Genomic DNA, 26,516 nt, shown 5'->3' with positions numbered 1-26,516 from the left:
AATGCAAAATTTACTTTCATCTGAAAACAACACCTTGGACCACTGACAACAGTCCAGTTCTTCTCCTTGGCCCAGGTAAGAGGCTTCTGGCATTGTCTATTGGTCATGAGTGGCTTGACACAAGGAATGTGACACTTGTAGTCCATGTCCTGGATACGTCTGTGTGTGGCGGCTCTTGAAGCAATGACTCCAGCAGCAGTCCACTCCTTGTGAATCTCCCACAAATTTTTAAATGGCCTTTTCTGAACAATCCTTTCAAGGCTGTGCACCTTTTTCTACCACACTTTTTCCTTCCACTCAACTTTCCATTATTATGCTTGGATACAGCACTCTGTGAACATTAGCTTCTATGGCAACGACCTTTATTGGCTTACCCTCCTTGTGGAGTGTCAATGACTGCCTTCTGGACATCTTTCAAGTCAGCAGTCTTCCCCATGATTGTGGAGCTACTGAAACAGACTAAGGGACCTTTTTAAACGCCTTTGCAGGTGTTTTTTTTGTTAATTATTCTAATTTACTGAGATAATGACTTTTGGGTTTTCATTGGCTGTAAGCCATAATCATCAACATTAACAGAAATAAACACATGAAATACATCACTCTGTAATGACTCTACATAATATATGAGTTTAACTTCTTGTATTGAAGAACTGAAATAAATTAACTTTTTGATGTTGCACATCCCTGGAATCAGGGTTTCTAGCTCTTTATTATGCTGCTCTCAAATTACAAAAAAAACTACTGAGAAATTCCCTTTACGGGTGCATGTCTTTAAATATGTGTAACTTGTTCTGTGTATAATATTTAATTTTTTTAGATTTTTACATAGAAAAGCATTTTGGGGGATTTTTTTTCCCATATTTTTGTAGATTGGTGACAGAGAGACAGAGGCATGGGCGGACATACCGCCTGTTCAACCTGTGCAGCTGCACAGGGGCCCAGAGGCTCCAGGGGGCCCCTGCAGGCAGGGCCGGCGTTAGGGGCAGGCAGCTGCCTAGGTCCTCGCTCCCCCAGGGGCCCCCAGCTAGCGGCACATCACGCAGCTGCTATGGGGCCCCTGTGAGGCAGGGGGCCCGCCTGCCGCCAGCGCCGACTCCCCCGCCGCACTGAACTATACCGGCGCCTGCCGATACAGTTTAAAGCAATAATGGAGGAGAGAGCGTCAGCTGACGCTCCCTCTCTCATCATTCCCCGCTCTGCCTCTGACAGACACTGCCGCGCACTCACTGTGTGACGGCAGGTCAGAAGCAGGAACTGGAAGCAGCGAGGGCACGAGGAGAGGTGAGGAGTGTGCTGTGTTGTTTGTTGTTTTTTTTACTCTATAACTGAGTATTGGACTGTGGGGCCATTCGGGGGGGGAGAGCTGCACTGTATACTATGAGGCAGTGTGCTGTATACTATGAGGCTGTGTGCTGTATACCATGAGGCTGTGTGCTGTATACCATGAGGCTGTGTGCTGTATACCATGAGGCTGCGCTGTATACTATGAGGCAGTGCTGTATACCATGAGGCTGTGTGCTGTATACCATGAGGCTGTGTGCTGTATACTATGAGGCTGCGCTGTATACTATGAGGCTGCGCTGTATACTATGAGGCTGCGCTGTATACTATGCGGGCAGTTCTGTATACTATGAGGCTGTTCTGTATACTATGAGGCTGCGCTGTATACTATGCGGGCAGTGCTGTATACTATGCGGGCTGTGTTGTATACTAAGGTGGGTACATTATACGTTATCTTCTATGGGGGAGGCTGTTATATACTATGGGGGGTGCATTATATTCTATGGGGAAGGCTGTGTTATATACTATGGGGGGCTGCATTATATTCTATGGGGCTACATTATATTCTATGGGGAGGTGGGCTGTATTATATTCTATGGGGGCTGTATTAGATTTTATGAGGGAGGATTGCATCATACTCTTTGATGGGGCTACATTATATTCTATGGGGAGGTGGGCTGTATTATATTCTATGGGGGGCTGTATTATATTTATATTCTATGAGGGGTGATTGCATCATACTTTATGGGGGCTACATTATACTATATGAGGGTGGCTGCATTATATTCCATGGGGGTTACATCATACTCTGTGGGGTGGCTGCATTATGCTCTATGGGGTGGCTGCATTATACTATATGTGGGCTGCATTATACTGTATCAAGGACTATGGGGAATACATTATACTATATGAAGAACTATGGGGTGCATTATACTGTGGGAAGTGAATTATAGGACTGAGGACTGAGGAGTGTATTATACTATATGGAGGATTATACGGTGTGTATTTTACAATATGGAGGACTGTGGTGCACATTATAATATATTGAGGACTATGAGGTGTATTATACTAAACAAGTAAAATGCTGCCTATTCATCCATTGGATTGGTTATGCCGGAACAGAAATCATTGTTCTCAGCAGCACATCGCCGTTCTAAACTGTAGGTGTGCTGCTGGTAACATGATACTGTATGGTGATCTGTTAGTGATCTATTAGTGATTGTTCTGTTCCCATCATTCTTTCTCAGACGTGTAAAGAGGCCGGGAAACAAGCGTTGAACAACTTCAGTATTGTCGATCACATTCCTTTAGTGGCCTGAGATCAGCGCATGTAAAATACAACAGAAATGCTTCTGTGTGATGTGCAATATGTTAGGATTTGAGGCCCCATTTTAAACTTTGCCTAGGGCTCCACTTTGCCTAAAACCATCCCTGCCTGCAGGGTGGCTAATAATGAGGGCAATCTGGACAGTTTATCTGTCTCCGGGGGGCCCCTGGTCAGATTGCCATCATGGGATTGCAGCTCCGCTGCCTGCAAGAGAAAAAGGCAGCGGAGCTGCAGGGAATGGATCCGTCCTGCTTCCTGCCACACAGCAGTGGCTGAATGACATCATCATATATCTGCTCGGTTTATGGAATTATGAAAGGTTCTAGGCGGCGGAATATGGAGATGTGAGAAAAAGTTGGATTCTTGGGATGTATCACCTACAAGTAAACTATACCACTCAGTCTGCGCCTAACCTGAAATGGCTGATAACAGAGAGAACACGACAACCTGACATGCTTTTGAAACTAGAGCAGAGAATAACTACAAACAACTCGTCTTGCTCTACTTTATCCAATTTATCTCTGCATTACAAGCATCTTAAAGAGTAACTTTTTTTTTTAATAAATCAAGAATACACATAAACATAGCAAACTTTGCATTAGATTTTATTAGAGAAATCTGCTTCTCGCTCCTCCTGGACTGATCTTTCATTGTCAGATTCACAAATAGAATGCGTCTTCGGTGAATACAGGTTTTCTTATTACTGAGATAGGAGAGGACAGTTGGGGCTCATAAAGTTCTATAGAGAACTGTAAGGGTACCGTCACACATTGAAATTTCCATCGCTACGACATTACGATTCGTGACGTTCTAGCGATATCGTTACGATATCGCTGTGTCTGACACGCTACTGCGATCAGACACCCTGCTGAGAATCGTACGTCGTAGCAGATCGTTTGGAACTTTCTTTCGTCGCTTGATCACCCGCTGACATCGCTGGATCGTTGTGTGTGACAGCGATCCAGCGATGTCTTCGCTTGTAACCAGGGTAAACATCGGGTAACTAAGCGCAGGGCCGCGCTTAGTAACCCGATGTTTACCCTGGTTACAAGCGTAAACGTAAAAAAACAAACCGTACATACTCACCCGTCGGTGTCCTTCAGGTCCCTTGCCGTCTGCTTCCTGCTCTGAGTGCCGGCCGGAAAGTGAGAGCAGATCACAGCGGTGCTGCGCTCTGCTTTCACTGTACGGCTGCACTCAGAGCAGGAAGCAGACGGCAAGGGACCTGAAGGACATCGACGGGTGAGTATGTACTGTTTGTTTTTTTACGTTTACGCTGGTAACCAGGGTAAACATCGGGTTACTAAGCGCGGCCCTGCGCTTAGTTACCCGATGTTTACCCTGGTTACCCGGGGACTTCGGCATCGCTCCAGCGCCGTGATTGCAACGTGTGACCGCAGTCTACGACGCTGGAGCGATGATTATACGACGCTGCGACGTCACGAATCGTGCCGTCGCAGCGATGAAAATTTCAATGTGTGACGGTACCCTAAGTGTCATTCCAGGAGAACTTGCAGTAGAATATCCGTGCAGCCTCCAGCTCCTCCTCCTCCCTCCATAGAAGATATCAGTTGGTGTTCATACATTCCATGGAGGGAGGAAAAGGATCTGGAGGCTGCACAGAAATTTCTGGAAATGTGAGAAGTCAGATGTATCTGTGTTGCAAGCTCTGCTCGAGAAGTCGTCATGCTGGTCAGGGTCAGATGGAAAATATGGGATAACTTACGACGACTTGAAGCAGAATGAATGTCACTATATCTATCTGTACAGTAATCTCTCATATGGTTTGCAAAAACTGGTAGCGCTGTATGTGATATTTCTCTTGGTCTTTGTATAGTGATTTTTGTATAGTATCAGAATTGAACTTGGTAGCAAAGCCACAGAAGAGGACTAAAAATCCTCAAAAAATACAATACAGCTGAAAAAGGGGCAGCACCGCTAACCTGCCCAGGTCTCTGAACAAATGCACTACAGGATGCAGCCAGCCCATGTAGCAAAGATGTTGGCAACACAGGTGCAAAATACTAAATAGACAGCCACTCACAGCCTACCAGTTCATGGAGGGGGTGACTGCTTAGTATACATTTGTACAATAGAGGACTGTACAGGGTGCTGTTCACATGTAGGTAATGCATAGTGTCTGGTTCTCAGCCTATTAGTCACACCCATACTATTCGATTAGGCGGGCTGGCCAGCACCCTCTCAATGCCTCCCATGTGAACACCCCTGTATACAGGTATTATTCCCATAGTCCTAATTTAGCTACGGCTAAGGTCACTTCAACATTATATCAAAACATATTCCAATATGGGAGGTGCCACAAAAGAAATGAAGTGAGAGGAGAATACAATTAAAATCAATATATTTATTTATGAAAAATGTAAAAAGATTTTTTTAAACAATAATAAAGACAAAGAAATGGGGGAACGGAAACCTCCAAATACCAGGGGAAACCTATGAGGCACAAATACCAAACAGTATAGTAGGCAAAGGAAATGCAGACCTCAATGTCACTAGTACTTTATAGTTCACCAAAATATATCTGATAGTATTCAGCGCACAGGATCCACGCCCCTTTCTGAGGAAGCTAAATGCGAAACGGCGCTCGTCACCGGGCGTAGGGGAACCTTGACAGCACTCCTACCATAGCGCACAGATCTTGAAGCATCCACCATCTGCATTTGCAGGTAATTTACTCTTATTTGCGCTTTGTATTTTCCCACTTGGCAACAGTTAGGCAGTGTAGTGTTTTTCACTCCCCAGGTATATTAGCAGGTAATGCTGCACTTCTGGGTACTTTTTGCCTCTACATTGCTAGAAGTGGCAAACATAGCACTTGTACACAATATACTACATATAAACAGCTCTGTGCGCTGAATACTATCAGATATATTTTGGTGAACTATAAAGTACTAGTGACATTGAGGTCTGCATTTCCCAACGTGCTGGGATTGGCTGCACCCTGAAAAATAAAGTGCACAAAATACATACAAATATGTGAAGTATTGGTTGATATTTTGGCCAAGATATGCAAGCTCGCAACCCAACATCAAGGGTCCTCATGCTTGCGAGTCCTATCACTAAGCTTAGTTTCAAAGCCACAGAAGAGGACTAAAAATCCTTCTCTATCCTACTATCATGCAGGAAGGATATGTATCTTTGTACAGTGTTAGCCAGTAGATAGAATAATATTTAGAATTGAGAGTCTTCAGTGGTTGATAACTTTTAATGGCTAACTGAAAAGATGGTAACAAATTGCAAGCTTTGGAGACTACTCAGGCCTCTTCATCAGGGAAAGACTAAAGGCCCCATCACACTTAGCGACGCTAAAGCGATCCCGACAACGATACGACCTGTCAGGGATCGTTGCTGCGTCGCTATGTGGTCGTTGGTGAGATGTCAAACAGTGAGATCTTCCCAACGACGCAGCAGTGATGCGGCGACCTGTAGCGACCTGTACAACGATGTCGTTGGTCGTTGTGACCCTGTCACATGGCAGCTATTATGACGATTCAGACCTCGATGAGGGACGTCCTGTGTGACGTTGTAGTCAACGAGGTCGTTGGTAAGGTGTCAAACACAGCGATGTGTGCTACCCAGCGGGACCTCAACGATCAAAAAAAGGTCCAGGCCATTCCGACACGACCAGCGATCTCACAGCAGGGGCCTGGTCGCTGCTACATGTCACACATAGCGAGATCGCTACTGAGGTCGCTGTTGCGTCACGAAACTTGTGACTCAGCAGCGATCTCGCTAGCGACCTCGCTTAGTGTGACGGGGCTTAATACAACATCTGAAGAATCGCATATTTATACACAACACAGCACAGAACTGTCATTATGGGAGAGTGATAAACAGTAGTGTCCATAAATATTGGAACAATTCCTTACATCAGTTAAGGAATTTGCACTTCAGACCTTCTGTGGCATCATAACAGAACCAGACCCCAATCAGAGGACAACAAAACAATCACTCCTTATCTAGGAATTGTTCCAATATTTATTTACAAGTTTAAACAGTAGCAACTTGTAACAAGCTATAACAAAGAAAAAAGAGTTGAGTCGTACCATGTAGACAAGTGATCAGGCATAAATCAAACATATAGAGTCTTGAGAGTTGGTATAGATTAAGGATTTTATTGCAATCAACTATTTACATTTTCATTTTGCTCAGTCTTTTCTCTGAAGACGTTGGCATCTTGTGTTGCAGCTGATCATTGGCACCGCAGTTTTCTTTCTTTGTAGGAGGAAAAGGATCCAGACACAACCAGAAAATGGTTTGCTGCCGGTGTCTAGACAGATTCAGTGCCTGTTCTGTCAGAGCGCAAGTGAGACCTTCTAGTGTGTAGGAAGACCCTGCGCTAAAGCTGTAATACAGCTGATCCATGCTACCGGCACGTGTGAAGCAGATTCCCCAAGCACTTGACACAGTAGTGGTGTGCAGCTTACTTCTGGCAGCAGTGAGCACAGTGCATGTGCCAGGAGTCCGGTGGTGCTGCTAGCTTGAGAAGTGGAGAGCACGGTTTGTGTGCTGAGCCTCCGATGGCGCTGCAGGATTATGGCGGAGGTTAGGATGGTGGGAGACCTGGGCAGCCTCCTCCCGTGATGTCAGTTCCCTCCGTGACCTCCGTAAGCCGCGCAGGAGCCCGGCAGTGAACTCCAGCCGAAAAGCTCTGCCGTGCAGTGGTTAGGTTGGAGGGGAGCGTTGCCTGGGTGACATCACCAGAACTGGGGGACGGATGAACGAGAGGGCCAGTAAACCAACGCGTTTCCAAGGACTCGGTCCTTTCTTCTTCAGGGCTGCTGACCCAACCTTGAACCCGGACATATATACAGCACCCCCACGGTTTCCCACTGATATCTATTTTTGAAATGCGCATCTAGTTAACCCCTTTTCTGACCTCGGATGGGATAGTACATCCGAGGTCAGAACCCCCGCTTTGATGCGGGCTCCAGCGGTGAGCTCGCATCAAAGCCGGGACATGTCAGCTGTTTTGTACAGTTGACATGTGCCCGCAATAGCGGAGGGTGGTATCGCGATCCGCACGCCGCTATTAACTAGTTAAATGCCCCTGTCAAATGCTGACGGCGGCATTTAACTAGCTCTTCCGGCCACCGAGCCAGAAATGAGTGCATCGCTGACCCCCATAAAATGCAATAATGGGCTATCCAAAGAACGTATCTGCAGCAAAATTGTATAATTAAAAACGACAGCTCGGCACGCAAAAAATAAGCCCTCACCCTACCCCAGATCACGAAAAATGGAGACGCTATGGGTATCGGAAAATGACGCAATTTTTTTTTTTTAGAGAAAATTTCAAAAAGCAAACAAAAAACAAGTGTGGGATTGCACTTTTTTTGCAATTTCACCGCATTTGGATTTTTATTCCTGTTTTCTAGTACACGACATGGTAAAACCAATGGAGTCGTTCAAAAGTGCAACTCGTCCCGCAAAAAATAGGCCCTCACATGGCCATATAAGCCAAAAAATAAATAAAGTTATGGCTCTGGGATGGAGGGAAGCAAAAAACGAAAAACGCAAAATCGAAAAAAGCTCAGTTCGTAAAGGGGTTAACTAGAACTAGAATGTTGCGCATTTCAGCAACAGATATCAGTGGGACACACTAGGGGGGGCACACATCTGTATACATGGCCGGGTTCAAGTTGGAGTCAGCAGCCCTGATGAAGAAGGACCGAGTCCTTGGAAAAGCGTTCGTCTACTGGACCTCTCGCACACCCATCCCCCAGTTCTGGTGACATCACCCAAACCACACCCACCTCCAACCTCACCACCACACAGCAGCGCTTCTCAGCCAGAGCACACCACCAGTCTCCTGTGTCGGCCTACAGAGATCACAGAGAGAACCTGACACCACAGGAGGACACTGCCCAGGTCTCCCACCGTCCTACCCTCCGCCGTAATCCTGCAGCGCCATCGGAGGCTCAGCACACAAACCGTGCTCTCCACTTCTCAAGCTAGCAGCACCACCGGACTCCTGGCACATGCACTGTGCTCACCGCTGCCAGAAGTAAGCTGCACACCACTACTGTGTCAAGTGCTTGGGGAATCTGCTTCACACGTGCCGGTAGCATGGATCAGTTGTGTTACAGCTTTAGCGCAGGGTCTTTCTACTCACTAGAAGGTCTCACTTGCGCTCTGACAGAACAGGCACTGAATCTGTCTAGACACTGGCAGCTGTTGGAGAAACCATTTTCTGGTTGTGGCTGGATCCTTTTCCTCCTACGTGGAAAGAAAACAGCGGTGCTGATGGTATCAAGAAGACCACGCTGATGACCGCACCACGTAAGGACTGCACTTCTGTAAAGGAAAATATGGATTGGAGATGGGAGAGACAGACTGATAGGAACCAGGTGTCAACGAAGAACAGACTGACTCATTAGAGATTTTTTTCTTTTACCATGCTCACTAAATGCTAAAACTGACCTGCCATTATGATTCTCCAGGTCCTTACGAGTTCACAGATGCCAAACATGTCTAGGTTCTATTTTATTTAAGTGGTGAAAAAAAATTCCAAAGTTTGAAAAAAAAAGCGCCATTTTCCGAGACCCGTAGCGTCTCCTTTTTTCATGATCTGGGGCTGGGTGATGGCTTATTTTTTGCGCATCATGCTGATGTTTTTATTGATTCTACTTTGGTGTAGATACTATCTTTTGATCGCCTGTTGTTGCATTTTATTGCAATATTGTGGCAACCAAAATAATTTAATTCTGGAGTTTTGATTATTTTTCTCAATATACCGATTACCAACCAAATTAATTATATTTATATTTTGATAGATCGGGCGTTTCTGAAAGCGGCAATACCAAATATGTGTATTTTTGATTTTTTTTATTGTTTTATTTTGAATGAGACAAATGGAGGGTGATTTCAACTTTTTAGATTTTTTATTTATTTTTTTAATCTTTAATAAACATTTTTTTTTACTTTTCACTTGCTTCAATAGTTTCCAGGGCTTCAGCCCTGCTGTGTGTAGTCGAAATGATCACCTGCTACGAGCAACGGACACTTGGCGACACACAAAGCGATATGGCCACCACAGGGGTCACTTGCAGATCCCGGGTTGTCATGCCAACCCGTCGGCGACCCATGGTTGTGTGACACAGACGCTGATGCTTGTGACGCACTTCCGGCGTAAGCATGTTAAATGCCGCTGTCAGAGATTGACAACGACATTTAACATGATAACAGCCGCGGGCGGATCGCGATTCCACCCGCTGCTGTTAGGGGCACATGGCAGCCCATAAAATCAGCTGATATGTGCTGGAAACCATGCGGGCTCAGCTCCGGAGCCCGCATGGAGTGCGGGGACATGACCTTTGACACATATAAACATCAAAGGTCGTTAAAGGGCTAAAGACAAAAATAAAAAAACTATTTTTCACTTTGTGCAATATTCACAAACCAAGTGCGCGTTTTTGAAGAGTTACTCGCAAAAAAACCCAGCAGCAAACAAGAAAAAAATGAAAAATAGCTGATAAAAAACCCGCAAATGAATTGGGGCCTAAGACTTTAGTAAAGGTGAGTGCAAAAATTACCTTCTTATCTGAAATCTGTATATTATAATTTAGTATCACTGCTGCTATTCTTGCAATTAAATATATATGATTAAGACTTGGTAAATTGTGAAATGTTCGGATATTTGATGACTCAGACACTAACATCATTTAAGTCCAAATTTCAGATGGCACTTGGCAAGGAAAGGAAAAATACAATTAAGAAAAAGAAATGTCTGGAGCAGAGCACCCCTCCCCCACGGCGTAGGCGGAGGACAGCATGACAATGGGATGGAGGGTGGGGTGAGGGTGATGAAGGGGGCGGCCTGGAAGGGATGGTACTTAGGGCAGAGTTGGGGGTGGGGTCTCTTCAGTTCCCGCTCTCTGGGTGCAGGGACTGTTCAACTCACCATGTCTGCTGTTGACAGGATCCTGGAGAGCTTGAGGGCTTCGGCGGCATCGCACCCTCAAGGCTGGCTAGAGGAGCAGGTGGTTGGCATCATCGGAGGGAGTGCGGTGTCAACGGCTCCATCTTCATCTCCGGTATGGTGTCCTCGACGGACTAGGCCCACCGTGCGTTTGTTCCCGGATTCGGCTCCCTCTGCCCCCCGCAGGTGCTGAAGCCCCTCCAGGGACCCTCCGGGTCGGGTGCCAGTATGTTACGTGGCCAGCAGGCTTCGGCCTGGGAGGAATCCTACTGATAGGCAGGGTCCGTCGGCGGCTGCTAGGCCTTCGCCTCGCGGTAATATGGGGGCGGAGCTTCTCCTGCTTCAAGGGATCTGGACAGAGTGGCGGATTCTTCCCTGGGGTGTGCAGATGATGAGGGCCCGTGCGCTGCAGGGGCATCTCAGCAGGCACAGCAGAATATGGGCATTCAACATCCTGCCCCCATTTTCCTTACGTAAAAGTTTGTAAAGCGGTTGCTTCAGATCCTCGCTCTGCGACAAGATCCGAAGAAATGCGCTTTATTTGTCAATGCGTTGTGAAATGACACACTTGTTCATGTGGTTTGTCCTGATGAAGAAGCGGGTCACTTCCGAACGCACTGACAAATAAACCACATTTCTACGGATCTTGTCTCCTTCTCATCAGTGGGCCAAATGAGACAAATGACAATTACTCAGCGGAGCAGCAGAAACTCAGAGAAAACTGTGATTTCATCAAACTGAAAGCAAGCAGCCCAGTAAGTGATACATCGCTGGAATCAGGGACTCCTGGTCATAGATTCCCTTTAAGGGGGTTACAACTTTTTTCAATTTATAAAAATGTTTCCTGTGTAAGCTTAGACTATGTTTCCATGAAGAACTTTTGCTTTTTTCTGCAGTCAAGACCTGTTCTCTTGGCAATAAAGACGCCGAGTACAGAGAACGTGCCCTGCAGCGTTTTGACATATTTTTCAGCGTTTTCTGTGCCAATTACGTGTACACAAGATTGCTCCCTCTAGTGGCAGCTTTCAGGATCTGAATTAATGCCCATACAAAGGCTTCAGTCCCTAATACAATATAGGAAAAAATTATTAACATTTGTATTTCTTAAAAAAAAAATTTGATTTGTGCAGATCTCTCGTGTGTCCCTTCTGATTCTTTTTTTTGTTCTTACCTGAGGTGAATGATCGCTCGTGCAGCTCGCTTATACTATTCTGCCTCTTGTTGCTGGCGCGCTTCTCCTGGCTCGGTACCAGGGGAGGGCGGAATCGGAGGCAACTGATGTTAGTTCCAGTGATGGAATCTGTCGTCCACCAGTCGTCAAAGCGGAGGGAAAAAAGACAGATATCAAGAACTTGTGTGTTTTCCGCCCATCCATCTCACTCCATAGTTTATGTGGCCCATGCGAGTGACGAGGGGCTTGTAGAAGAGTCTCCACTTTCCCAGGTAGAAAGGCCTCAACCACTAAAAGAACAATGCTGCTGTGCTCAGGGCGGCCATGTCCTTGGGTGCTGCCTTCCAGCCAATTATTATCATGCCCTTCTAATTACCCCTTTAATGACCAGAGAATTTTTCGGTCTTCCCTCATTTTTTCCAACCCCTTCTTCCCAGATCCATAACGTCTTTCTTTTTCCGCCGGCATAGATATATGAGGGCTTGTAATTCACAACTTGTAGTTTCTATTAACACCATTCATTATGACATATAATATAGTGAGAATCAGGAAAACAAAGGTTGGATGAAATGGTGAAAAATTGTTTTACCGCATTCATTGTGAGGTAAAAATGACCTGAAAACAACTTTTACATTTTATAATTTTTACCAGTGAAAAAGCACGAGGCTCAAATTTTTATGTTTTTCGAATATTTTTTTTAAACATATTTTAAAAACGCTCTGCATTATTTCTTGTCCCCCTAGGGGACTCTAATCTGTGATCAATTGACCGCTTGCACTATATGCGGCAGATATCCGAGGACGCACCTTCAGCGGGAATGAATGGCGGTGCAGAGATCACCGGGTCACACATCGCAGCCAATCAGAGGTCGGCAGGTGATGTCGGCCAGAAAGTAACTGGCGACGCATTGCTGTAATGTTACAAGCTGCCCATCGCTTGCTGCAGTCAGTCACCGGCTTCTGGATGGATATAGGAGAGGTCCCCGCAAGTCGTGGGAGGGTGGAAAGGTGAGAAAAATCATTTATTATTTTATACTTGTTGGAGAAGAGCCACGGGAACATTATTAATGGAAGGAGTCCAGAATAGTGGACATTATACCACTATGGGGGTCATGTATCACTGGAAGGGGCCCAGGATGGGGGGGACATTATACCAGTATGGGGGCCATGTATCACTGGAAGGGGCCCAGGATGGGGGGGACATTATACCAGTATGGTGGCCATGTATCACTGGAAGGGGCCCAGGATGGGGGGACATTATACCAGGATGTGGAACATATATTACTGGAAGGGGCCCAGGATGGGGGGACATATATTGCTGGAAGGGGCCCAGGATGGGGGGGACATTATACCAGTATGGGGGACATGTATTACTGGAAGGGGCCCAGGATGGGGGGACATTATACCACTATGGGGGACATGTATTACTGGAAGGGGCCCAGGATGGGGGGGACATTATACCAGTATGGGGGACATGTATTACTGGAAGGTGCCCAGGATGGGGGGGGACATTTTACCAGTATGGGGGACAAGTATTACTGGAAGGGGCCCAGGATGGGGGGGACATTATACCAGTATGGAGGACATGTATTACTGGAAGGGGCCCAGGATGGGGGGGACATTATACCAGTATGGAGGACATGTATTACTGGAAGGGGCCCAGGATGGGGGGGACATTATACCAGTATGTGGGACATATAGTACTGGAAGTGACCCAGGATGAGGGGGACATTATACCAGTATGGAGGACATGTATTACTGGAAGGGGCCCAGGATGGGGGGGACATTATACCAGTATGTGGGACATATAGTACTGGAAGTGACCCAGGATGAGGGGGACATTATACCAGTATGGAGGACATGTATTGCTGGAAGGGGCCCAGGATGGAGGGGGACATTATACCAGTATGGGGGACATATATTACTGGAAGGGGCCCAGGATGAGGGGGACATTATACCAGTATGGGGGACATATTACTGGAAGGGGCCCAGGATGGGAGACATTATACCAGTATGGGGGACATATTACTGGAAGGGGCCCAGGATGGGGAGACATTATACCAGTATGGGGGACATATTACTGGAAGGGGCCCAGGATGGGGAGACATTATACCAGTATGTGGGACATATATTACTGGAAGGGGCCCAGGATGGGGAGACATTATACCAGTATGGGGGACATATTACTGGAAGGGGCCCAGGATGGGGGGACATATATTACTGGAAGGGGCCCAGGATGGGAGACATTATACCAAAAAAAGGACCAGAATGGAGTACATTATACCAGGAAAGTCCCCTCGGCAGTTACCATGGTGTCACCGTGTGATGTCATCACTCACCATGGATTACACAGGTCTGCAAAAAAAATGTTTTCAAGAACTGTTTTGGTTATTCCACGTAATCTTTATGTTTTTAAGTGCGCTGAATCCGAAAATTACCTCCGTTTTGTCATAGGACATCACGTTTTCTGACAATTTAAGTAACTATGTAAAGCGCCATGGAATAAATGGCGCTATAACAATAAATAATAATAACTATCTTAAATAAGACAATACCTCAAAATAAATGAAAATAGACTCATAAAATTAATTTTTTATTACAAATGTTTCATGAAAATAATTTTTTAACTGCAATGAGCTCACTAACACAGACTAAAATCGATTCTTCTTCCCTGTGAGGCTTCTCTTGGTGCATTTACGCTTGTGAAGAGCATCTGCAATGTCTCTCTGAAGCGTCCAACAGTAGTCTGCCATCATTGTAATGCTCCATCTTCCCTGGTATCTCTTTCCATCTCTTTAATGTCCTGGTGGGATCGTTCACCTTGCTCTTCACTCACAGCTCCCAAATTTTCAGGAAAGTTGTCAAGGTGGGAATGGAGGAATTGCACTTTCAAACTCATCAGGCAACCTAAGGCTTGAAATGTTTTCAGCATTCGTCCGACGATTTTTTTGTAGTCAGGGTCTTTGTTATTGCCTAAAAATTTCTCTACGACCTCTGTAAATGCAAACCACCCTTCTTTTTGAGGATGCGTCATGGTGTTGATAAACTCTTGATCAGCTATAAGCCTTCTAATGTCTGGTCCGACGAACACACCTTCCTTCAATTTTGCCTCCGAGAGGCCTGGAAACTTGGTGACCAAGTATTTGAAGCATTCTCCATCTTTTGGAAGTGATTTTATGAATTGCTTCATCAATCCCAATTTTATGTGGAGAGGTGGTAGAAGAACTTTATGGGGAGGAACCAAAGATTCTTGGAGGACATTTTTTTTCACCAACTGTGAGCACCCTCGGCAGTTATATTTTTTTGACATTGTATATCTTCAATGCATTGATGTGAATTAATTAATAGTAATTTTGACTTTCAAAACCCTAAGATAAAAAAATACCAAAAATTGAGAAAAATATACTAAATTTGAAGAGAATTTTGCATTTTGTGGCAAATCCTGATGTCCAGGATTTTTTTCAATATTTTTGGGGGTTTTCAGCACACCAAAATACATGGAAATTAGATGAAAATAATCAAACAGCTTTTTAGTCTCAGACCTGTGTATTGATCACCAGTAACAACAGTAACCGTCGGAAGTGACAAAAACCTGCAACCAATCCCGTTTCCGGGAAATGGTGATTTAAGGGATTGTGCAGGATTAGAAAAACATAACTGTTTTCTTCCAATCACAGCGCCAGACCTGTCCACGGCTTGTGTGTGGCATTGTAAATCTGCTTCACAGCAGTGAATAGAGCTGAACTGTAATACCGGACACAGCCAACAGACAGGTGTGGCGCTGTTTTTTGAAGAAACGAAGCAGAATTTTTCAAATCTTGTACAACCCTCTTAGATTCTTTACCTTAAGCCGAAACCTTATATCGAAGATATCATTGTAATTATCCAAATATCAAGCAAACATTCACTTCACAGAGGAGGAGGACAGGAGCTCTAGTGCCACCCATTGGAGGTGGCAATGCTAAAAGTCAATATCGACCCTTTAATGCGCCGTGGCACATGACGCAGGATAGGAAGCCAAACCAGAAGCTCCATTTACAGACAAGTGTTTTGGGCTTTTTGCTTCCTATCAGTGCAAACCTACAGCCAATAGGGGGCACTAGAGCTCCTGTCCTCTTCATCTAAACGGGCAACTAGCATCTTATAATTCCCAGAGCAGCATTGGCCTATAAGTCTCCTTACACCAACTGGGCCCCTCCACAAGGAACAACTTGACCTCCTGCACTCTCTAAACATTAAGTAACTGGTAGAAAATAGAGATTTATGGCAATTATGAGATATTCTTAATTATGAGTAATCTCTACATTGCTCTGCATGTATGGATGGTGGATACAAAGACAGAAGGCCGGTTGCATAAATTACACATTTTGCTCATTAGTGAAATAAAAGTTCAGATATTATTAGAGAATGAGGGAAATGAGGAGCAGAAGTCACAGACAGGAGGGATAGGACAGGACATAAATCAGCAGATAATATGAGGATCCTCACCCTCCGCTAGCTGGAGCCCTCTGAGGATTCCGCTCCCCAGTTGCCGAGTTACCGTCACAACATTCCGTGACCTCATAACCGACAATCACCTGCAGCCAGTGCCCTATACATTTAATGGGCTTCTTTCCTCTTATGGACACAGCTGACTTTGGCCTTAAAGGGGTTCTCCGAGACACGGAATAAAATAAATAATACACATTAAAAAATAGAACATTTTTCTAAATACCTTTATTTACCCAAAAGGTATGCTTTATCTAGTGATCTCTGTCAGAATGCTGAAATAAAATTGTCATGCTGCCGTATTCAGACTGTTTCAAATCTGCAAGGAAAAAAATAAGCAAAGCGTACACGAGATCTCAGAAAAGTCATTCACTTTGCTGCGACAGTAAAATTCTCAGCTATTCACGGCATAAATGTGTCGTGTGCACCTTCCCTTACACTGTAACAAATAGCGTGTATGTAATAGTGTGTGTATGTAGAGCCTCAGCAGAATCACACCCTGTGAGCTACTTATACAGCTGCTATATAGTGGCTTGCCAAAGTATTCACCCCCTGGCTTTGTACCTATTTTCTTATAGTACAACTGGTGTTTACATATTTTTGTGTGTGAGGCATCAGCACTAAATAGTCTAAGTTGGTGAAGTGAGAGAAATATAGACCTAAATTATATTTATGGGATCAAATAATCTAAAATTGTCATGTACATATGTATTCACCCCTTCTGTGATGAAGCCCCTAAAAATTCATAGATTATATAAATTCAAACAATTATAATGTTCATTTTACATATAAACATAATAGCTATTCTATCTCATTTTTGGATCTAGATCTTCAGGGAAATGCAGGGCAAATAATTGAGAGCAAAACTTATCACAAGCCACTGAAAGGAAACAGTATATCGCCTGCTCACAGTAGCCACACAATAAATCTATCCCAGTAGGGGAACATATTAGACTAAAAAGAAATTGCTCTAAAGTTAAAGATATGAACACAGAATTTGATAGTCTGCATAAAAAATAAAAAAAAACACAAGTGTCCGGATTGGTCGCTCAGAAGAGCCAGAAACATAGCCCTCACTAAAAATAGGGATGATTTAATTGAGCCCAAATATAATCCAGTGAGAAAAGCAAAAAAATAAAAAACCCTTTTGTTTGCTTACGGTACAGCCCCCAATTCAATGATATTAAAAATGTTATTTAGAAATGTTTACCAATGTTATATGAAGATGAGACTCTAGCTAAAATTCTTGATTTGGGAGGAAATGTAGTAGCTAGGAGAGCTCCCACTATTGGAAACATAGTTTCACCGGGATTATTTTCATGGAAACCACTTGTGCAAAATTGACTGACTCTCAAGGGCTTCTTTAAATGTGGAGCAAATAACTGTAAAACTTGCAAATATTCCCAAAAAACAGAAACATTTAATAATCACAAGGAGACACAGATTTATAATCAATCTATAATCAATCTATATCAATATCAATCAATAATCAATCTATAATCAATCAATTTATAATCAATCTATTAACTGTAACTCATCAAATGTGATATATAAAATAGAATGCACTATTTGTCACTTAGTTCCGTATATATTGGATGCACCACGAAAAAAGTAAAACACACATCAGAGATATAAATAATAATAATGATGTTATTCGGAATATATCTATGGCTGCCAAACATTTCATTGTGCATCACAATAGGAATACTTCATCTTTAAGTCTCAGGCATAGAGCACCTTAAAAACGTGAAGCGAGGTGGGGATAGAAAAAGACGTTTGTTAACACCAGAGGGTTCTGGATTTACAACTTGGGAACAAGACATCCCACTGGTCTCAACAAGAGGAATGAAATGATGATTCATCACTGATGATGTGTTTAAGATAAATGTTAGGTATTGTGTTTGCTTATTTTTATATCCTGTTACATCCGCAGCATATTGGTACAATGCATCAATTATCGAACAATTGATCTGTCAGGACCTTGATGTGCTCGATCACATGAGGTCTGAAATTTATTTGATTGGCTTGTATCACGTATAAAATGTCCATGCTGTCACTTGTAGTTTAGCTTTGACAAAGATCCACTGTAGGATCGAAACGCGTCTCTGGACTGTCGTTGCCTGCTGTGCACAGTCACATCCATTGGGGATTCTGCCTATTACCATGTTTTGATCCCTGAAGAATAAAGATTTTATTTTAGAATCTGGAACGTCTACCCTTGTATTCATGTGTTTTCACTATAGAAAATGCTCTGTCTACGTTTTATGAAGTTAAATGCCAATTATTGTTCTGTGTAAGGAACACATATAGTCTGGAAAGAGATTGTTGTTCAGCGGCATTACTGACAGAAACCCTGAAATCAATATCTTCTTATAACAAATATAACAGTTTCCTACCTGGAGGGGGCACTTCAGTGGGTTTGCTGCTGCCTTTTTTACATATATAACCCAGTTTTTTCTTGCACATCTTGCTTTCCCACATTGTGTATTTTCCAGGATTTAGTGCGTCAGGTTCTTCTGATGGATTTCCTAACATGGAAGATAAATTTGGACTAATTGTCTAACCTTTGTTGTAAGTCTTGATTTCCCTTGTAGATACAATTATAGTAGATGGGAGGGATTCATATAAAAAAAAATATTTATATTACGCAGCAAAGCAAGGAAGGGCCGGGTTAAGTCCTAGCACTGATGGATTTGACTAGATGCACCTACCTAGCTTTTTACTAGAACGAGGGCCTGTGTTCACTAGGTGCGTCAGTCTGCTGGATGAAGCAGAGTTGTGTGTGCTGGAGCTGGGGAGTGACCAGCCAAGATGTGAGCTGTAGCTCAGAAACGAGCTGGGATCTCTCTCTCTCTATCTGAATGGAAACAGCAATGGGTCAGTTAGAAACCTGAGCAGTCTGTGTGTTAAAGCTGTAGAATAATGCGTGAAAGCTGCAGCCTGAGCAGTGTGAACTGTGAGTTGAGTCCTTCTGTTTTGTGCTGGAAGCTGCTGGAGCTCGGGCTGCAGGGAATACCGAGAATGGTGGGATTGCTCCAGGAGAAAGAACTGTTACCTGTTCAGGTGATCCTGCACTGACATATATGTGCCTGATGAATGAACTGTTTATTTCCTGTGATAACTTTGTGCCCAGAAGACACTGTATTTAGTTTTGAATCCCTTTGAAGTTTTGCAATAAAACTGCTTTGCCTGTGTGAACGCTACCTAATGTGTGAGTGAATCCTTAAGGGTATGTGTCCACGTTCAGGAAACGCTGCGTTTTTGACGCAGCGCTGAGCCGCAGCGTCAAAAACGCAGCGTCCAGATGTTACGGCATAGTGGAGGGGATTTAATGAAATCCCGTCTCCACTGTGCATTAAAAAACGCATGCGTTTTTCCCGCAAAAACGCACATGCGTTGCGTTTTTTCAGAACGCAGCATGTTGCTACAATGATCAAAACACGCAGGAACACCGCAGGTGACCTGCCAGTGACCTCAGGTGCATTTTTGGTCAGGATTTTACCTGCATAAAATCCTGACCAAAGCCTGAAGCAATCCTGACCGTGGACACATACCCTTATACATATAAACAGTACAGACCAAAAGTTTGGATACACCTGTTATGGTCTGGTGATGTAGGAGCAACATGCGACTAGCTCTGAGCAGGTGGTAACTATACAGACCGCAGTTCCTGATCTTAACACAGACACTAGCAGTAGCCGTGGGATGTTCCTGTCACTCCCTGGACACCTCGTCACAGCCGGAGAACTAGCTACCCCTAAAGGTAGAAACAGGAAAGCTATCTTGCCACAGAGAAAATCCCCAAAGGATAGGACAGCCCCCCACAAATAATGACTGTGAGAGGAGAAGGAAATGACATACGTAGTATGAAACAAGATTTAGCAAAGGAGGCCACTTCTAGCTAGATAGAATTAGTACAGGACAGAACACTGTGCGGTCAGTAATAAAAACTAGAAAAAGTCCACCGCAGAGAAATGCAAAAATCTCCACACCTTACTAAAGGTGTGGAGGGCAAACTCTGCTGCCCAGAGCTTCCAGCTTAGCGGAATAGGTTCATACTGATAAGCTGGACAAATGAGCAAAACATAGAAAGTGCTGAACAACAAAGTCCACAACAAGTGAACTGAAAAGGACAAGCAAGGACTTAGCTTTGCTGAACTGGTCAGAGTGTCAGGGAAATCCAAAGAGCCGTGACTCCAGGCTGGAACAATTGACAACTGGCATTGAATGAGGGAACAGGCCAGACTAATATGGCGGAGCCAGAAAGACGATCAGTGAAAACAGCTGCTGATGCTAAATCCCAGAAGCAGCCATACCACTCAAAACCACAGGAGGGAGCCCAAGAACAGAATTCACAAAAATGCCACTTACAACCACTGGAGGGAGCCCAAGAGCGGAATTCACAACAGTCCCCTTCCCTTGAGGAGGGGTCACCAAACCCTCACCAGAGCCCCCAGGCCGATCAGGACGAGCCAAATGAAAAGCACGAACCAAATCGGCGGCATGGACATCGGAGGCAACCACCCAAGAATTATCCTCTTGGCCATAACCCTTCCACTTGACAAGATACTGAAGCCTCCGCCTCGAAAAACGAGAATCCAAAATTTTCTCAACCACATATTCCAACTCCCCCTCAACCAACACCGGGGCAGGAGGATCAACAGATGGAACAACGGGTACCACATATCTCCGCAACAAAGATCTATGGAAAACATTGTGGATGGCAAAAGAGGCTGGAAGGGCCAAACGAAAAGACACTGGACTGATAATCTCAGAAATCTTATAAGGACCAATAAACCGAAACTTGAACTTAGGGGAAGAAACCTTCATAGGAACATGACGAGAGGATAACCAGACCAAATCCCCCACACGAAGCCGAGGACCAACACACCGACGGCGGTTAGCAAAACGCTGAGCCTTTTCCTGAGACAACGTCAAATTGTCTACCACATGAGTCCAAATCTGCTGTAACCTGTCCATCACGGAATCTACACCAGGACAATCAGAAGGCTCAACCTGCCCTGAAGAAAAACGAAGATGGAAACCAAAATTACAAAAGAAAGGCAAAACCAAAGTCGCCGAACTGGCCCGATTATTAAGGGCAAACTCGGCCAACGGCAAGAAAGCCACCCAATCATCCTGATCAGCAGACACAAAGCATCTCAAATAGGTTTCCAAGGTTTGATTAGTTCGCTCAGTTTGGCCATTTGTCTGAGGATGGAACGCCGAAGAAAAAGACAAATTAATGCCCATCTTAGCACAAAAGGCCCGCCAAAACCTGGAAACAAACTGGGAACCTCTGTCAGACACAATATTCTCCGGAATGCCATACAAACGAACCACATGCTGAAAAAACAATGGAACCAAATCAGAGGAGGAAGGCAATTTAGGCAAAGGCACCAAATGGACCATTTTAGAGAACCGGTCACAAACCACCCAGATAACAGACATCCTCTGGGACACAGGAAGGTCCGAAATAAAATCCATGGAAATATGCGTCCAAGGCCTCTCCGGGACAGGCAAAGGCAAAAGCAACCCACTAGCGCGGGAACAGCAAGGCTTAGCCCGGGCACAAGTCCCACAGGACTGCACAAAAGAACGCACATTCCGCGACAAGGAAGGCCACCAAAAGGACCTAGCAACCAAATCTCTGGTACCAAAAATCCCAGGATGACCGGCCAACACAGAACAATGGACCTCAGAAATTACCTTACTTGTCCATCTATCAGGAACAAACAGCTTCCCCACAGGACAGCGGTCAGGTTTATCAGCCTGAAATTCCTGAAGTGCCTGCCGCAAATCAGGGGAGATGGCAGACAGAATCACCCCTTCCCTAAGAATGCCAACCGGCTCAAGGACTCCAGGAGAATCAGGCAAAAAACTCCTAGAGAGGGCATCCGCCTTCACATTCTTAGATCCCGGAAGATATGAGACCACAAAGTCAAAACGGGAGAAAAACAGGGACCACCGAGCCTGTCTAGGGTTCAGCCGCTTGGCCGACTCGAGGTAAATCAGATTCTTATGATCGGTCAAGACCACAATGCGGTGCTTGGCTCCCTCAAGCCAATGTCGCCACTCCTCAAATGCCCACTTCATAGCCAACAACTCCCGATTGCCGACATCATAATTGCGTTCCGCAGGCGAAAACTTTCGGGAAAAGAAGGCACATGGCTTCATCAAGGAACCATCAGAATTCCTCTGTGACAAAACGGCCCCTGCCCCAATCTCAGAAGCGTCAACCTCAACCTGAAAAGGAAGAGAAACATCCGGCTGACGCAAGACAGGGGCCGAAGTAAATCGGCGTTTAAGCTCCTGAAAGGCCTCAACAGCCTCAGAGGACCAATTTGTCACATCAGCGCCTTTCTTTGTCAAATCGGTCAGGTGTTTAACCACACTAGAGAAGTTGGCAATGAAACGGCGATAAAAATTAGCAAAGCCCAAAAATTTCTGAAGGCTCTTCACAGATGTGAGTTGAATCCAGTCATGAATGGCTTGGACCTTAACAGGATCCATTTCTATAGATGAAGGAGAAAAAATAAACCCCCAAAAAAGAGACCTTCTGAACTCCAAATAGGCACTTAGACCCCTTCACAAATAGAGCATTATCACGAAGGATCTGGAATACCATCCTGACCTGCTTCACATGAGACTCCCAATCATTGGAAAAAATCAAAATATCATCCAAATACACAATCAAGAATTTATCAAGATAATTGCGGAAAATATCATGCATGAAGGACTGAAATACCGAAGGAGCATTAGAAAGCCCGAAAGGCATCACCAGGTATTCAAAATGGCCTTCGGGCGTATTAAATGCAGTTTTCCATTCGTCACCCTGTTTAATACGAACAAGATTATATGCCCCTCGAAGGTCAATCTTGGTAAACCAACTAGCCCCCTTAATCCTAGCAAACAAATCAGAGAGCAAAGGTAAAGGGTATTGGAATTTGAACGTGATTTTATTAAGAAGGCGATAATCAATACAGGGTCTTAAGGAGCCATCCTTCTTGGCAACAAAAAAGAATCCCGCTCCCAATGGTGACGAAGACGGCTGAATATGCCCCTTCTCTAAAGACTCCTTGACATAGCTCCGCATAGCGGCATGCTCTGGCACAGACAGATTGAAAAGTGGGCCCTTAGGGAACTTACAGCCAGGAATCAAGTCAATAGCACAATCACAGTCCCTATGTGGAGGAAGGGAACTGGACTTGGGCTCATCGAATACATCCTGGAAATCTGACAAAAATTCAGGAACATCAGAAGAGGGGGAAGAGGAAATTGACATAAAAGGAACGTCACTATGTACCCCTTGACAACCCCAACTAGTCACAGACATCGATTTCCAATCCAGCACAGGATTGTGCACCTGTAACCATGGAAAACCCAGTACAACAACATCATGTAAATTATGCAACACCAGAAAACGACAATCTTCCTGATGTGCTGGAGCCATGCACATAGTCAGCTGAGTCCAATACTGAGGTTTATTCTTGGCCAACGGTGTAGCATCAATACCCCTCAAGGGAATAGGACTCTGCAAAGGCTGCAAAGAAAAACCACAGCGCCTGGCGAATTCTAAGTCCATTAAATTCAGAGCAGCGCCTGAATCCACAAATGCCATGACAGAAAAAGATGACAATGAGCAAATCAGGGTCACAGACAGGAGAAACTTAGGCTGTACAGTACTAATGGTAACAGATCTAGCGACCCTCTTAATACGCTTAGGGCAATCAGAAATAGCATGAGCAGAATCACCACAGTAAAAACACAGCCCATTCAGACGTCTGTATCCCCTCTTTTCCGCTCTAGTCAAAATCCTATCACATTGCATAGGCTCAGGTCTCTGCTCAGAGGACGCTGCCATATGGTGCACCACTTTGCGTTCGCGCAGGCGCCAATCAATCTGAATGGCCAGAGACATAGATTCGCTCAAACCAACAGGCGTGGGGAACCCCACCATAACATCCTTAAGGGCTTCAGAAAGACCCTTTCTGAAAATTGCTGCCAGAGCATCCTCATTCCATTTAGTGAGCACAGACCATTTTCTAAATTTCTGGCAGTATAATTCTGCCGCTTCCTGACCCTGACACAGGGCCAAAAGTGTTTTCTCAGCATGCTCTACAGAGTTAGGTTCGTCATACAATAATCCGAGCGATTGAAAAAATGCATCTACATTAAGCAATGCCAGATCCCCTGACTCAAGGGAGAATGCCCAGTCCTGAGGGTCCCCACGCAGCAGAGAAATAACTATTTTAACTTGCTGAGTGGGGTCACCAGAGGAACGGGGTTTCAGAGCAAAAAACAATTTGCAGTTATTTTTAAAGTTCAAAAACTTAGATCTATCCCCGTAAAACAAATCCGGAGTAGGAATTCTAGGCTCTAAGGCCGGAGTCTGAACAACATAATCTTGGATACTCTGTACTCTTGCAGCAAGCTGATCCACACGAGAAAACAACCCCTGAACATCCATGCCCGCATCCAAATCCTGAATCACCCAGAGATTAAGAGGAAGGAAAAAGACAAAACAGACTAAAGAAAAAAAAAATGGCTCAGAACTCTTTTTCTTTTCCTTCTTTTGAGATGCATTCAGCTCATTTTCGGCCAGTTGTACTGTTATGGTCTGGTGATGTAGGAGCGACATGCAACTAGCTCTGAGCAGGTGGTAACTATACAGACCACAGTTCCTGATCTTAACACAGACACTAGCAGTAGCCGTGGGATGTTCCAGTCACTCCCTGGACACCTCGTCACAGCCGGAGAACTAGCTACCCCTAAAGGTAGAAACAGGAAAGCTATCTTGCCTCAGAGAAAATCCCCAAAGGATAGGACAGCCTCCCACAAATAATGACTGTGAGAGGAGAAGGAAATGACATACGTAGTATGAAACAAGATTTAGCAAAGGAGGCCACTTCTAGCTAGATAGAATTAGTACAGGACAGAACACTGTGCGGTCAGTAATAAAAACTAGAAAAAGTCCACCGCAGAGAAATGCAAAAATCTCCACACCTGACTAAAGGTGTGGAGGGCAAACTCTGCTGCCCAGAGCTTCCAGCTTAGCGGAATAGGTGCATACTGATAAGCTGGACAAATGAGCAAAACATAGAAAGTGCTGAACAACAAAGTCCACAACAAGTGAACTGAAAAGGACAAGCAAGGACTTCGCTTTGCTGAACTGGTCAGAGTGTCAGGGAAATCCAAAGAGCCGTGACTCCAGGCTGGAACAATTGACAACTGGCATTGAATGAGGGAACAGGCCAGACTAATATAGCCGAGCCAGAAAGACGATCAGTGAAAACAGCTGCTGATGCTAAATCCCAGAAGCAGCCATACCACTCAAAACCACAGGAGGGAGCCCAAGAACAGAATTCACAAAAATGCCCCTTACAACCACCGGAGGGAGCCAAAGAGCGGAATTCACAACACACACCTTCTAATTTAAAGATTTTTCTGTATTTTCATGACTATGAAAATTGTACATTCACACTGAAGGCATCAAAACTATGAATTAACACATGTGGAATTATATACTTAGCAAAAAAGTGCGAAACAACTGAAAATATGTCTTATATTCTAGGTTCTTCAAAGTAGCCACCTTTTGCTTTGATGACTGCTTTGCACACTTTTGGCATTCTCTTGATGAGCTTCAAGATTGTTGGAAAACCATTTCCGGAGACTACCTCTCAAGCTTATCAAGAGAATGCCAAGAGTGTGCAAAGCAGTCATCAAAGCAAAAAATGGCTACTTTGAAGAACCTAGAATATAAGACATATTTTCAGTTGTTTCACACTTTTTTGTTAAGTATATAATTCCCCATGTGGTAATTCATAGTTTTGATGCCTTCAGTGTGAATGTACAATTTTCATAGTCATGAAAATACAGAAAAATCTTTAAATGAGGTGTGTCCAAACTTTTGGTCTGTACTGTGTATGTATATATATATATATATATATATATATATATATATATATATATATATATAATATCTTACATTATCTGTTATTTTTTTTAAAGTATCTTTCATATTCCTATTATTTCTATTTTCAAAATCGAAATTTTTGCACACATTATTTTTTATTTGTACCGTGAAAAACTTTAATTAAAGAAGTTGCCCACCACTGGACAACCCCTAATTAATGGGCACAGGAAAGTGAAAAAAATTTTAAAAAAATCGATACTCATCTCCCGGACTGACACTGGTCCCTTATAGTTAGTGGCTGTCACTTGGCTGTAGCACTCGCTTGACACCCCTGCAGGATGTTAATTCTAGCAAACTGGCAGGGGACACAGCACTGATTATGAAGAAGCAGT

The 26,516-nt window shown here is 44.3% G+C and overlaps 1 long non-coding RNA gene across 1 annotated transcript; it reads right to left on the bottom strand.

Annotated features, from left to right (window-relative positions):
- Positions 1-8,538: 8,538 nt before the first annotated feature.
- Positions 8,539-12,908, bottom strand: LOC143765372 (uncharacterized). Its single transcript, XR_013213377.1, has 3 exons — positions 12,528-12,908; positions 11,722-11,850; positions 8,539-8,926 (listed from the first exon to the last, which is right to left on the bottom strand). It is a non-coding gene; the product is annotated as an uncharacterized LOC143765372 (long non-coding RNA).
- Between the last annotated feature and the right edge of the window lie 13,608 nt (positions 12,909-26,516).

This window comes from Ranitomeya variabilis, chromosome 4 (assembly GCF_051348905.1).
Source record: "Ranitomeya variabilis isolate aRanVar5 chromosome 4, aRanVar5.hap1, whole genome shotgun sequence".
Lineage (NCBI taxonomy): Eukaryota > Metazoa > Chordata > Amphibia > Anura > Dendrobatidae > Ranitomeya > Ranitomeya variabilis.
The sequence above is the reverse complement of the archived record's forward strand: the minus strand, read 5'-3'. Positions and strand labels throughout refer to the sequence as shown.